This window comes from Parasteatoda tepidariorum, chromosome 9, assembly GCF_982258835.1.
Source record: "Parasteatoda tepidariorum strain Cologne lab strain chromosome 9, Ptep-v5.0, whole genome shotgun sequence".
Lineage (NCBI taxonomy): Eukaryota > Metazoa > Arthropoda > Arachnida > Araneae > Theridiidae > Parasteatoda > Parasteatoda tepidariorum.
In genome coordinates, this window is record NC_141763.1 from 2,085,097 (window position 1) to 2,101,004 (window position 15,908).

General features: G+C 26.0%; 1 protein-coding gene across 3 annotated transcripts in view; it reads right to left on the reverse strand.

Annotated features, from left to right (window-relative positions):
- The window catches only part of LOC147803240 (uncharacterized), a 66,247-nt gene that overhangs the window by 25,527 nt on the left and 24,812 nt on the right, over positions 1–15,908 (reverse strand). For 2 of the 3 annotated variants that reach the window (XM_087150631.1, XM_087150630.1), the window contains 5 exons: positions 9,481–9,544; positions 5,285–5,385; positions 4,323–4,405; positions 3,849–3,986; positions 1,307–1,412 (listed from right to left, as the gene is read on the reverse strand). The gene's annotated coding sequence lies outside the window, so the exon portion shown is untranslated. The remainder of the gene's footprint in view (positions 1–1,306; positions 1,413–3,848; positions 3,987–4,322; positions 4,406–5,284; positions 5,386–9,480; positions 9,545–15,908) is intronic. The other variant, XM_087150632.1, reaches the window with a different exon arrangement.

Here is a 15,908-nt window from a genome sequence, read left to right on the forward strand (position 1 = left end):
GATTATTTCCAAATATTTTTTTTTTTAGTTGGGTTTAACACTAAAAAAACGGCTTTTCGTAGCGATTCAGAAAACCGGAAAAATCAGTTATCCGGAATAGCGATAGTCCCGATCGTTCCGGATAATCGGTTCTCTACTGTACCTGCAAAATCTAGTGAACTCACTTCCTAACCGAATCCTGGCGGTTATCAAATCCAGAGGTGGTGTTACACATTATTAAATGATGTTTTTCAGGATTTTTCTTAAGGTGACTAATTTTTTGTCCGGTGTGCTTAGAAATAAGACATATATAAAATCCTTGCAAATAAAATAAAAATGTGTGCTTGCAAAACAGTACTTCATCAGGGGACACACTGCCTGCAAACACATAGGAGCCCTTCTGTAACAACAGCAGATAAATAACAATACATTACATCAGCAATTAGTTGAAATTTTTTTGTTTAACTAGATCGGTAAAACAATAAAATCAGCTACATTGGATTCAACCAACGTAGAAACATTCAATTCAAATGTTTCTACGAAAAAAACATTTGTACAACAGAATGTTTTTCCTCCCGAAAAAAACATTCAATTCAACAAAAAGAATTCAATGTCCATTAAAACATCAAAACATGTGTTAAGCACTTCAAAAACATGCGTTAAACATTTTTGTACTTTCCAAAAAAATAAAATAAAAAGACTTGTACTTAATAATTTTTTTAATGCAAAAAAATTCATATTTTTTTTTTAAAACTCTTATTTCTTTTGTCGCTATCACACAATGAACATGAATTCCCTTTAAATGAAGGAAGAAAACTCACCAATTTTAAATTTTAATTCTAATTAATGATTTGAAATATGCTATCAAAGAAGTGGTAATATATTGATTTTTAATTTTAGAGACAGATTTAAACATAGATCACATGTGAAGTCAAGAAAAAGTTTACATTGTCTATTTATTTAACAACTTATTTTTAATTGACAAACACATTTAACACATCTGTAACAAAACTTCTTTTTAATCTCATATATTTTTAGATTTAGAACATTTTTATTTATAGAGATAAAAGGATATTTAGAATAGTGTCACTAAAGTTTGGGAATTTTTTGGATTTTTATACAATTAAATAAAATTTCAGAGAATTCACAGAATTTTTTTAGCAATTCTCCAACTTATTCCACATCATTGACTAAACAAACACATACATTGAAAATTAAAGACTTGCCTTTGATGGGTGATAATAAAACATAGAAACAAAATAATAACATATACAAAAAAGATTTAACCTAGATGCAAATGGATCAAATCTTTTAAACGGCTAATTACCTTCTGCAGTTTCTTTTTAGCATCATTTACTTGTTTTTCTTAATTAGTCTCATCATAACAAATCATTTTACATATTGTTAAATGAAGTATCTCCCATATATAAGCTCTACAAATAAAATAAAAATTCAGTTTTATTTACACATTTTGTTCAGCAAATATACAATATAGCAAAGGAAATATTTGTAAACCAAACGCTAAAACTAATAAATATGTAATTTTTAAAAAGCAAAATTCATAATGTCTAATTGCAAATATACCAGCTTTAGGAAGAAAAATTTATTTTAAAAGAAATGCAGTAAAAAATTATTAAAAATAATTTAAAGTTACTACTTAAATTACTCAGAGTATCCTTTTTAAACTAAAATGGAAGTTACGAAGTTACAAAAGTCTTGTCCTAAGTTTTTTAGTAATTAAACAAATAAAATGGAAATTTTTTCATGAAAACGAGTCAAAAATGCAAAATATTAACTGATATACTATAGACTTTGGATGATTTCATAAAAGATAAAAATATAACAAATCATTTCAGTTTACTTCACAATCTAAATTATATCATTGTTATATATAGAGATTAGTATACTCTTTTATAGATATGTGATGTAAATGACACAAAACCTAATTATTATGAGTTTCTTCTGGATTTAGGATTCTTTTTATTCATTAATTTTTAAAACAAAATTATGGATTTAATACTTTTAGAAATATACCTAATTTCTTAAGCTGTACACACAGTTCGATATAAAAAAATCCTTCTAGTATTCTTTATTTTTTTTTCTTTGTATAGCCGTTGCCTATAGTAACACAATGTGCATCATGAAAAATTACTCAGTCAAATTTCCCATTACAAATATTTTTATAATTACTATTTTTTTAAAATTTTTTTCCTCCTGATTCTGACTCACTAATTTTATATGCAAATATATATATATATTAGAATTGGTGAAACTTGACAAATGTTTTTTTCCTACTTTTTTTCCCCAATAAAATTAATCAGAAATAAAAAATAGTGTTTTAGTTATTCCTTATTTATGCATATTAAAATATTATTAAAAATTATAAAGAAACAAACATTATGAGCCACCGAAGATTAATTCTTTTTTAATACAAGCTTGTCCAACTTATGGCACACTTGGCAACTTTTACTTTTTCTGAGAGTTTTTCAAAATGGTAAAGAAATGACATTTGAATTACAATGTCAGATAGAAATATTTTTTTACCGGATGTTTAACAATTTAATAACTATTAAACACTTACATGTATGAGGAATTTAATTATGTTAATTGTTTATATTTTTCATGTCTAACAATATTTAGCATATACAAATTAATAAATCTATAAATTAAATAAAAAAACGCATAAATTAAGTAACCACTATGTAAAAATAAAATTATACACAAAATCTGGAAAAGTTGTCAAATATGACTTACAGTCAGCCTATTAAATTCAGAAATTCATAATTTGATATCTTCTGTCTGATGTAATTAAAAATTACAATACACAGCATAATAAAGGTCAAAATGTTTTATTGATTGATCAAATACAAATATTGAGTTTAATAATGGTGGGTGGACACAATGAAGTACACTGGAGCAAACTGCACTTCCAAAGTAACCTTTAAAATGTTCACTGGTTGAACAGACTTATGTTAATATCTTGCAGCTTACCATAAATAAAATTAACAATTTAAACACATAAACAATAGTTTGACAGTTAAACCAACAATTTTGAAAAAAAAAATGCCATATAAATAAAAGACCTTTTTTTTATAACTCACATAAAACATGATTAAATAAATAATAGGAACAAGTCATAAATAATAGGAACATATAATCAAAGGAACAAGATTAGAAAAATCTTCTTTCACTAAGTCAGCCACTCTTTGATAATAAGAAAGTCTAGGGGAGAAGCATACACGAAGAAAGAAAGAAGCATACATGCTGCTATATAATTAACATGATTTAAACTGCTTGAATATTGCTAACTAAATATGAAGAATGTGAGGCATCATATTAAAAAAAAATTTAAACATTGCACAAACTATTGTTTTGAAAAAAATAAATAAAAGGTGTTTGGAACTATATTGCAAGAATTAATCAGTTATGAATAAATTAATTTTTTTTCCTAATTTCATAAAATATTTTTTTATTAATCTAGAACCAAAGTCTGTGTAATTTGTTATAATTTGGTTCATAATTCACTAATGATTTGATAACTAATCCACTAATTGTAAAGAATTTTAGTACATTTTACAAAAGGATTTTGTACAATTGTATTGAATGTTACAAACATTTATTTAATAGAATAGGAAATAGTTTATTGAATTTAAAAAAACAAAAATACAAAAAAATTACTTTTAAATATTTTTTGCAGTTTGTTATGAATTTTGCTACTTTCAGATAATTTAAAAGATAATTATCTTGTTTCCATACAGATAACTAAGCAATTAATTTAAAACAATTTTGCAGGAATGATTTTGACGCAAATAGAATCAGTTAACATTATCTTGAATATGTATTTAAATTGAATATTTGAATTCATTTACCTTAAAGCTTTATGCAGGGTTTCTCAAACAATCACAGGTTTTGGATGCAAAAGGTTCATACTAATACAGTCATTCCAGTCACCCCAATTCCAACAAAACTGAAAATTGCTTAAATGATAAGCAAACCAACTAGAAAATCTGAAATAGTAGACATTTAATTGCAATAAATATTATTTATTCATTAATTTATTATAACCAAACAAAACCTTATTCTAACAAAACAAAATCTAAATTTTCCCATTATCCAACTAGATACTAAATTATGTGGGCATTCTTATCATAGCTGTTAAAAGATAAAGCTCCAAGAACTGTTAATGTTGTAGACTAGGTGCTTACATTTATCTAGCTAAAAATATTATAAACTATCATAGTCAAAATTTTAGTTGTAATTAATTAAAATACACTTGAATAAAAAAATGTTGGCTAAAAATTATTTAAAAAATTCTGAATGCTCTTAAAAAATAATAAACTGACCTATTTATACAATCAATGATCATTGTATCTAATCTTTCATAAATTAATTCCACTGCTCCTAAATAAATTAATTCCACTGCTAGCTATGTAAAAGCTAAGAAAATTTATGATTCATACAAGGGTCTAAAATAATAGACCTACAGTACAAAGTCAAAATAATATTAAGGTACAGAGATAGATTAAAAAAAAACTTCTATAATTTTTTTAGTTACAAACAAATATTAAATATTGCTTCTTTTTTATTATCTACATTATTAAAATACTGATTGGTAATAGCTATTACAAAGTCAGGAACAGTTATGCTTAAAAAAAGAAAAGTGGAAAAAAAACAGTAATCAGTTTCATAAAAAAATATAAATATTAAACTGAATAAATAAATACTTCTGACAAAAGTAATTTATTATTAAATTATTAATATATACAATTTGGAGTCAGACATGTGCTTTCACAAACAATTTTAGTAAATTCAGAAATTAATTTTAATTCATTTGGAAAGTTAATAATTCATGTGTCAATCTTTAACACATAAAAGTGACATATAATTCCTGCAATTCATTTATGAATCATAAACCTGATATTGCAGTCCAGGGAGTTAAAAAAGAAATAATATCTTATATCGACTTGGTAACTTCTCCAAAAATTACACTTTAATTCCAACAAAACTACCCTCATGTAACTTAAAATGAAATTCAAAAATAAATTAAATATCATCAGAAAGTAAATCAAACGTCATCAGAAAGTAAATCAAATATATATTTTATTGTTGATAATAATTTCGGTTGCTCTGTAAATTCTTAACAATAAATATTTAAATTTCGGTTAATGTAAAACATAATAAACTGAATAACAGAGAGGGAAGATGATGTGTTTTAATTATTTTAGCTTATAACACTACATAATTGCATGCTTGCCAATTAAAATAAAACCCTAAAAATTGAAAGAAAGCAACTTGAAAAGGATACAACTCGAGGCATTGTACTGGGTTGCAGTTTTCATAGTTCAAGAAAAAGCGAACCTAACGATAGTTTAAAACAGGTAATTTGAGAATTTCCCCATATAGAACCTGAAATTAAAACAAAGAATAAAAAATAAATAAATAATAAATTGATTTATTATTCTCCCACTTTAAAATATTTTAGGAAATTATATTGCAAACTTAATAACTATAAATAGATATTAAATGGTTGCCTAAACTATTAAATGGAAAAACTCTGGTTTTCGCTTAGAAAACAACCAAAAATGCATAGAAATGTTATGAAATTTTAACATTAAGAGAGGAAACCTCTTTATTAAAACGCATATTTTATTAAAAAATCAGAAGTTATTATTTTCATAGTGTTTACGAACTAATTATCAATCAAGATTTAAATTAACGTAGGGAGATTAAACAAAAAAAAAGGTATTTTTTCTTTAAAATGACATCAGAGAGAAATTTTGTTCTCCTTTGATGGATATTTAAGAGAAGAAGAAAAATGTGACACATTTTAATAATGTTGAAGCGAAATCCAACGATTTATTTCTAAAAAAAGTAAAATTCAATCATTTATTTCGAAAAAAAGTGAAATTTAATTATTTCTAAAAACACAGAAAATCTAACACATTTGCTTAACCTCACACTTCCTTTAACATCTTTCCTCAGCAGTGACAACTCCAATTTTAACTTTTCAAAGTTTTTTTTTCCTTGTCACCCAACCTCAAGGTCAGTGATCTTCCTTTTGCTCAAGATCCATCAGCTAAAAAGATCTAAGAATTTCTAAATCCAAGATCTCAGTGAGGTTAACTTCCAAGCTTTTTAAAACCAAGTCCAGTAATCTTAGCAATTACTCCCAACTATCCAGTCTGTTAAGAGGGAAATGTCGGCTGGATAAAACAAAATCCCAGTTCAGTTAAATAGGAATGTTTTTCTCTAATTACCTTAACATGGAACAACTGATTTGAGGAGAAAACTGCAGGTTGAAATACTTATATGCAGAATGGTGGTCAGTTGGTTAATAATACCCATCACACATTTTAAGTTAAATTATTAGTGTAATAATATTCAATGTTTATGGATGAATAACACAAATGTGAAAACTTATGATTAGGAAGAGTAAAAGTGTATGGACAGCAATCTTAATTTTTTTCCTTCTTCACAATGATTTTCAAAAACAGCTAGTTCCTATATTCCACTTTCCCACCCCCCAGGGTCAGATATCAGGGGCCATAACTTGTGTTACTTGTTGCCTATAAAGTTGAATATTGTTCTCCTTCCCACAAAGGGTGGAAGATAGATCTGAGAATTTTTCTCTAAAATATGTCCAGTTAGCATCGCGGCATAAAAATACACTTTATTTAAATTTTATTATAAAACTTTTAGGAATATTTCTACTCTAGTAGAAAAATAAAAGAATAAATAAAATTATTTTAAAGGGGAAAATAATCTGAGGTAAAAAGTTATTTTTTCTTCTAACATAGGGGTGCACAACCTGCGGCCCGTGGGCAAAACGTGGCCCTTCGATTACTGAAGTGTGGCCCCCAAAAGCTTCTAAACACAATAAAAAAATTTAAAAAATGGCAATTTTTAATCGCACTTTTAAGTCATCACGTTTTGACACAATCAATTTTAACAGATTCCTTAGTAAATGTAAGTTTAACATGCTTTCTTTAAGTCGATTTCATCGTAAATATAAATGATTTCTTTAAACAGTTATTTCCGCTTTTCTATGTGATTTCGAAAATCCCGAATTTTTATTACGACGCGAATTTCAGATCGCAAATTTAAGTAATCACTTATTGCGCACTTTATTTGTGACGATTTCATCTTAAATCTAAGTGATTTTTTATCTTTTTTTTGCAATTTTCTTTTTTTTCAACAATTTTTCTCGGCAGTTTTTCCTATGCGTTCCCACGTATTATAAAAAATTCCAATTATTCTATTATGACATGCAAATTTTAAATCATGCATTTGACACGCTTTATTCATGCTGAGTTCAGCATAAATATATTTTTTCCCAATTATTCCTATACTTTTCCACATGATTTTGACGATCCCGTTATTTCGACACGTGATGTTATTACGACACGTGATTGTTAATCGCGCAATTAAATAATCACTTTTTGATACGATATTTCGGTACAGTTTTATCGTAAGTCCTAGTTATTTTTCCTTCGTTTTTATTTCCGCAACGAATATGATTTGTTTGAATGTGGTAATGAATTGTGAGTTGATCAAAAACCAAATATTCGGCAAAAAAAGAAGAAAAAAAATCGAATAAACGTACTGACGTATACTTGGGGCCAAATAGCAAGATCTTTTAGCAGCATAGCAACACTGAAACTAAAATTTCAATGCTCAGAATAATATTTCCTGGAAAAACGCATTCATAAATTAACTCTAAATAAAAAGACCAATCAAGAATGGTTTTGAAAATGTCGAAAAGCGAAATAGAGAACATAAAAATCAATCTTAATTTTTGAAAAAATTTTTTAAAGAAGAACATCTCAGTTTTTCAATTACCAGAAAAAGCGAAGAAAAAATAATTAAGTCAACAGAAATGCTATTAAAAATTACTGTGTTAAAATGAAAAGGTCTAAAAAAAGTTTTATTTTTATTTAAAGAAAATAAAAAGATAAAAAAAAAGGTTCTTAATTTTTTTAAATGAAAATCTTATGCCGAAAATCTCAGTTTCAATTTTTCTCATTGCCATAATTTTAGAAGAAAAAAAATTGATAAAAAAAAAATTTATTTGTAACTTTATTTTTAAAAAAAATGCTGAGTCATAATAAAAATGCCTGAAAAAAGGAAAACAGAAAAAATAAATTTTTCTTAGTTCCTGAAACAAAACTTTAATACTAAAAATCACACTTTTCTATGTTACTGGTTATTTATATTACAGTACATGGAAAGAGTGATAATAAATTAATAGTATGAAACATTCTGTTAAAATGCTGGGTTATAATAAAAACAGCAAAAAATGGGAAAAAATCGTTCTCAATTCTCAAGTATCGAAAAAATGACAAAATTGTATTGCCTGATTATAATTTTTTTTTAAAAAAAAAGTAATATCTCTAAAAATTCAAAAATAAAAAAACTTAGAAAAATACATTTCTAAAAAATATTCTGCCGAATATTTGACTGATCATTCAACCAACTGAATATTTCCCAGAAGGGCCAAATACTCGTTACATCCCTTCCTAAATTAAATGCAATGTTATTGCAACTTGAGAAATTCATAAAATGGCAGAAAACATAAATTTTTAAACTGCTCACTGTTAGTAGTTTAGATTTCAATTTTTTGTTGCTTAAGTGATCTTTTTCGATAAAAAAAAAGGAAAATGTTTACGATATAAAAAATATAATAATTAATAAAATAAAATAATAAAGTACATTACAAAACAAACATTGAATTTTATTTTGAACTATCGCAGTTTTGTTCTTATTTTAAGCTTTTATTTAAAACCTATAAATTTTCTTCAATTAAAATATTTAATTTGAATTTATATTACTTAATTACGACTAAACGTTTTCCTACTTTCATTCTGTGGGCATTGGAGTTTTTTTATTTATTAGAATTTAATTCTAAAATGAGTTTTCGTATTGCATGATATGATAAAAAAAATATTTCTTTTCTTCAATGTTTATTTATTTTGATAAATCTATTGTTCATATGATAAAAATAGCAAGTTTTTTTTAAGTTTTGAATGAATTCTAATAATGGAACACTACTAAGTTATTTATATTACTAAGTTTATTGATAAAAAAATAGAACGCTAATGTTTAAATAAACATTACTTCATTTGTTATTAATACATGTGCGGCCCTTCGTTAGCCAACCTGCTGTGCAAGTGGCCCTTCACTTAAAAAGGTTGTGCACCCCTATTCTAACAGATATTTAAAATGTATAAACCAAAGCAAATTTTTTATTAAAAAAAAAAAACCTTTAAGCACAGCAATATTACTTAAAAATGTTAAAACTTTATTTTACTTTCCAAATTATAAAGAGGGAAAAAGTCGTCATGTATCAAGCACTGAAATATATGCACAAATTCTAAAGACTCACAAGACATGAATGAGAAAAACTAAAATTTTTACATTATCAAATAAATATTTCCGCAACCGCTTCTTAGGATTCTTTATCTCAAATACATTAATTAAAGCTATTGTATGAAATAACTTTACCTTAACAATGACATATTCAAGAGGAATCTTGCGTTTTCCAGGATAACTTAAGAGAATACCAGCACTAAAAAATAAAGATAAGAGAAATTAAACACAATTAAAGTCTTAAATATGTTAGGGCTAAAAAAATTATTAATATAGTCCATTGTCCAGTGAAATATCATTCCTCTATTTCTCATTTTCTGAGTCTGTCACACATTAACCCTTTATTTCCGAAGCGTCACGAAAAAACATCTACATGCAAACTCCGGATAGGTGTTGTTTCGTGACTCTCCAGGTGAATAAGGTGCGGAAGGTAGCTTCGCGGTTGTTGGGGTTCATTGGGGGAGGGGAGAAAATAGGATTGTCAGTTAACATCAATTAGTTCCCTCCCTATGCATTGTTGAAAAGTTTTCTCCTAAGGTTGCTATTCTTAACTTTAAAAATTGCAGGCATGGCTCTTAGAGAAAGTGCCAAACACCAAATTTTATCTTCTAATGCAAACTTCACGGAAAGACACTGTTTTAAATCAACAAATGGACGTATCCTGTGCTATAACGAAATGCTTCACAGCCCTTTTTTATAAAAAATAAATAAATAAATAAATGTTTTTCAGAATTGATGTTAAAGTATTTACAATTATTTAATCAATAAGAATTTATAATTGTGTCAAATTACAATTAAAACTAAAACATAGCGTTTTTTTATTCTTCGCGGGAATTCCTAAGAGCTGCTATACTTTAATAATTCTCTTCTCTTAGCCACAAGAGTTTGTCATAGTGCAACCGTTAAGCAAACTTCGAATAATTATGGAACATATATTAATTTCTTTGGTTTAATAATTTTTCTTTGCATTAACACTATAAATTTCAAAACGAAATTATAATTTTTTTCATATCACATTATGAAATTTTATTTTTGAAGCAAAAAAAAAAAGAACCATTTAATCAACGGCTATGTTCATTTGTGGCAATTTGACTTGTTAAAATCGTGATAAATATAAGTATATATGAATTTAAAATTTTTTCTTTTAACTGAAACGTAAAATAAACTGTTGCCATATTGGATTTCCATGTCGAGTTTACTGACAAAATAGCCTAAACTGACGAAACTGTACTTCACTCTAACCACATTAAATATTCGCTATTCATAGGAATAAGAAAGTTGTTCAATTAATTCTGTCAAACATTGATTAACATTTATTTTACACTTGTTAAAATACATCCGTGGTTAAAAAAAATGAATAAATAAAAATGAATAAATAAAAGAAAGAAGGAAAAAAAAACACTTTTGTAATAGAAAAAAAAAGCGTTTTGTAATTAGCGCATACAGAAATTTGTTTGATATTTCAACTTAATTACCTAATACAATTCTTATTCTCAAGTCTTTGGAGGTTATGATGCTTGAGCAATTACCTTATACTTAATTTTTCTTATTAAAAAGTGGAATCAAATTTTAATTACATAGTTTTTCGCGGAATTTTTTTTCAAAACAATATATCTAGTACACAGAGGAAATGTAGTGTTTTATATGTACATATACGAATTAATGTGCTTTTGAGCAGGTACACAAGGAAACCTCAGGAACACTTACATAAAACTTTCAAATAGTCTTCGAATGATAAAGATCAATGCTTTATTGTTAAATAATAATACGCCGCATAAATCGATAAATGAAAAAAAAAAGAGGATTGAAATTGAAAAAGGACTGATTTCTTGTTTTAGTTACTTTTTTAAATTTAAAAATGTATAACAACATTAAAACTTATATTTTTCATTATGATATGCGTCGTTATGTTACTCGATATTGATCGCGAATAAAGAAACTTAGACATTATCTTTTAATATTTTATGGTGCATAAAAATATTGAAAGTACAATACATTAATGTCTACAAATTTATTTCAATGTACGAATGTATTCAAGATACGAATTTATTCTAAAGAATTTTCAGTATTTCTACTTTTTTCAATATCTTTTTCGTTTATTTTTGTTCAGAAAATGTTTAGAAATAGACGACCTAACAAATTTTCGAAAATGTTTGAAAGCCTTTCATTTGTCATACAAAAATCAAGTTTTTATCGATCAAAATACTACTTTAATTTCTCATTGATTCTCAACCTCATTGATATCAATTCGTTTTAATGTTATTCAAAATGCTAATGATTAGTGTTAATATTTTACTAACTTTAAATAATAAATATTTTCTTTTTTTTTTCTTTTTCTTAATTATGCGTAATCATTTTTTTTTTTCATAAAAATCATTCAGTGTTCTATTTCAAATTTACATTACTGTGGTAGTACTCCCTTAGGAATATTTCTTCTCTTTTTTTTTTTCGCGGCAAGGGAAAGACTAATGTTTGTAAGTATTCTGAGTAATGATTTACACAATACGGTTGTCCACTATTTGCTTTACATAGAGAAATTTCACAAAGCTTTTTGACTCCTCTTCACCACAGGGCATCTAAACTATCCTACTAACCCACAGTTACCAGAGGCAGAAATTCTTTCAATACTTGTCTATTCCTTCTTCATTGTTACTCGTGGAATTACAATAGCTGCGGAAAGGCATTGTAAGGTATTGCACACAGTAAACGTCACCAAAGAAAAATACACAAAATTCAACCAGTTCATTTTCTGTTGTTTTTTTTTTAAATTCAAGAAAAAATTATACTATATTTTTTTTTTCTGGGAGAGAGAGATTAGCGATCATCGTAAAAAATAAGGAAAAAACACGGAACACCTTAAGAAAAAGATATAGATAAAACTGATATTGGAGGGAAAAAAGTTAGAGAAATTCATATTCAAACATTGTCACACCAAAAGGTCGTGCAATTTTCATCAGATTTATAAATATAATATTAACTAAGTACTGTTGGTTTTTCTATGGTGATAAAATTAAAGATATCTAGTCTTTTTTCTATTACACTTTTTCTATTGTATTTAATTAGTTTCTTTTAGTAAATAATGTCTAATAATTCAACTGTTAGTCTCTCTCTCTTTAAACAATAACATGAGTTAATTAAATTTTAATTGTTTTAATTAGGGGGAAATAATATATACTTCAATTTATTAAGTGCAAATTTTTCAAGCATTTTCAATTTCATATATACCTTCTCTGATCGACTACGTACCCTAGTTTAGGGTGTTTCCCATAGATTTAAGAAAAAAAATAGAAAAAATTTTTATCCACACATAAAAAAAAATATAATTAAGTAAGTAAATAATTAAGCAGAGACATATATTGTTACTAATGCAAAGTAGAAACAGAAAATTATAAGAAATAAACTTCCTCTACTTAGTTATTTTTCTCTCTTCTTAAATTTTTTTTTTTTCAAAATAAGAAATGTGATTTTTATTAGAAATAATGAAATTTAATGTATAAAAACTAATACTTAAAAATTAAAAGATTTTAAATATTGTGGGCATTTTTTTTTTTTTTTTTTTTTTTTGCTGGCAGCCAATCTTAAAACAGATTTAACAATATTTAGAATATTTAATAAAGATTTTGAAAACAGAACTTTTAAGGAATTTAAAATACTTGTTCAAAAAAATCTAATTGCGCAGAAATTATAATTTAAAATTTTAAAGATTTCAATGATGTAAGAAATTATATTGTATAGTGATATTTAAATTTTAAATCATTTCACAAAATCAACCATTAAATAAATGTAAGCATATTCATAAAATAAATTTATTTCAATGGTACCATTCAATTGAAATTAATTCAAAACAATTTATTCAAAATCTGATGATTAATATTGGTAGACATAAGAAAACTCTATCATATTTTATGTAATCAAATCTTTTTTTTTTCTTAAAGAAAATTCTTAAAAAGAAAACAATAGTTGTTTTGCTGTCTTTTCAGCTTTTTTTTCTCCTTTTTAAATTTTCTTTTTTTTCTAATAACGCAATTGGAAACAGTTACCTAAGTTTTTTGTTCTGTTTCGATTTTAGCAATTTTAATAAATTTCAAATTTTGTCAATAAATTAATCATTTGAATACAATTTGAAAAAGACTTTAGTCCTAGTCAGTCATAATTATCCTTTTATTTTCTTTTGAATAACCTCTTTGTAATGCTTAAATTATATTTTGAAAGTTTGATTGTTCTAGACGACGTATAAAAGTATTTACTGTTAGCTTGGAAGAACGAGCGGGGATAATTTTATGACACCATGCATTCTATAAGTTCGTATTCCTGAAAAACTAGGAAAGAAACCTTTTCATCCCTTTCTTATTCGTAGCTTCCTCTATCTATCTTATTCTGTCCTTATCTACCTTTTGTGAGTAATTAAAATGATATTTGGGCATTTTCCTTCATCACCAATAGACGCTTTATCATTTCCCCAAATATCCTCCAGTTTGTTCTACCAATAATTTTATTTTTTGGTGGTTGCTGAGTTCAGTGTATTATTTTTTGCTCCCAACTGAATTTTCTTGAATTTGTATGCAATGTTCACGAAAAGTTTTGCCGCAATACTTACAAGAACTGAGCTATCTAATAAAAATCCACAATTTGTACCTAAGACGCTACCTATCTGTGAATGAAAATCAAAAACCTTGCTATGTCATTGATTAGAATCACTAACTACGCGTTCAAATATTAAACGATTTTCGCCTGGAATCAACCAAAGTATAAAATAAAAACTTCTAGAAGTTTTCTAGACTAACGATTTGTGCCTTATTTTTTTTCCGCCCCAAAACGTATGATTTCTGTCTGTAACTATTGTCTCCAATATAGCAAAATATAAAAAAAAAAATATTATTATATACAAACATGTCTGCATTAAAACAATCATATCGAGTATAATATAATAATTTATATTCAAATTATCAGTGAAGTAAATATTATGCTTTAAATTTTATTGCGAAAAAAAACAATGGTACACGTTTCAAATAATTTAGCAATAATTATTCAAAGTAAGTCTAAGACTAAAAAGTGATATATTTCTATAAAAAAATTTTAATTTTTTTTTGCAACGTATAAATGAATTTCATTTTGCGTCAATCAAATTTTGAATCGCACAATACTTTGGCTAGAGTTGAATAGAAAATATGGCTTAACTTGATGTTTCTTTGCGGTTGTAGCAAATTTAATCTTGCACTGATTTTTCTGACATTGCATGTATCTCTTCTTATTTTGTTTTAAGAAATTAGAAATGTTTTTACCTCATTAATTAAATTTTAAAAAAAATTATTCAGTGTGTTTATTTATTATTATTATTTTCTTTCAAGATTTAAGTTATTTTAATGCTATTAACCATGCAACATACTACTATTTCTATTTATTAAAATTATTCACGTTAATATTGAAAAAAAGAACATAAATGAAACATTTTACTTTTAAAAAAACTCAAGTATCAACAGGTTTTATTTAAAATGTTAATATAACGGAATGGATATTATCACCTTCCCGCTTCCTGCTCCAATGTGCTGTTTACTTTATTCATTTATTTAATTTTTTAAAAAACTGAGTGTAATAAAAAATACTTTTAAAATTTAGAAAAAGCCTTCCAAAATATTAAAATTAATCAGATAGTATCTTTAATTGTATTTATTTCTTTATCGTTTATACTTTTTTTCTATAGAGAAAATTTAAAAACAACTGAATTACTTTAGTTCTTTTTTATATAAACTTTTGTTTTTGCAACAATAAACAATGCTTAGCACCTATGTGACTTATTAAAGCATTCTAACGTAAGAAATAAATAAGAAAAAGATAATTAAATAGATAAATTAATAACATTTGTAAAATTACGACAGCAATTATTTTTTTTAAAAATTATCTAGGGCGAAATGTTTCTAAAAATATACAAGCAAGAAGGATTCACATACAGTTTCCATTTCATTTATTTATTTTTTTTCGGAGAAGGAGGCCAGCACACCTTGATCGAAGAATATAGTGGTGTCAATCGCTATACAAAAGGGAAAGAACTCCCGATGTGTGTTGTGAATGATTGAGCCGGTTGGAAAGGGTACTGTGTTGAGGCGTGTAAGACGAATACCTGCTGCGTAATGAGAATATAATAATATACTATACAAAACACTTCTTGACATAAGATAGTAAAAGCTAAAATTTATTTTACTTTGGCCATTTTTGCTGAAAAGGATTGCAACCAGCAAGAAACATTTTCTTAGAAAAATAACAGTTGGGCTTCATTTAACCATGAAGAACTAACCACATTCTTTAATTTATTGTTGAACGTTTACGCAAACAAATTCCGATTCGACGTCAAAAGTGGTTATTGGGAGAAAAAAAAAGAATCTGTAACTAGACTTGTATTTTTAAACTTAGACAAAATAATATACTTTCAAACTACAAAAGAAAATTCTTTTATTTTCATTAAAAAATGAATTTAAGGAATTCTAACAACTTTGAAATTCTCCATTATCAAATATTAATGTCAACAAATTGCTTATTACACTTATACCGTTAAAAGTAAATTATGC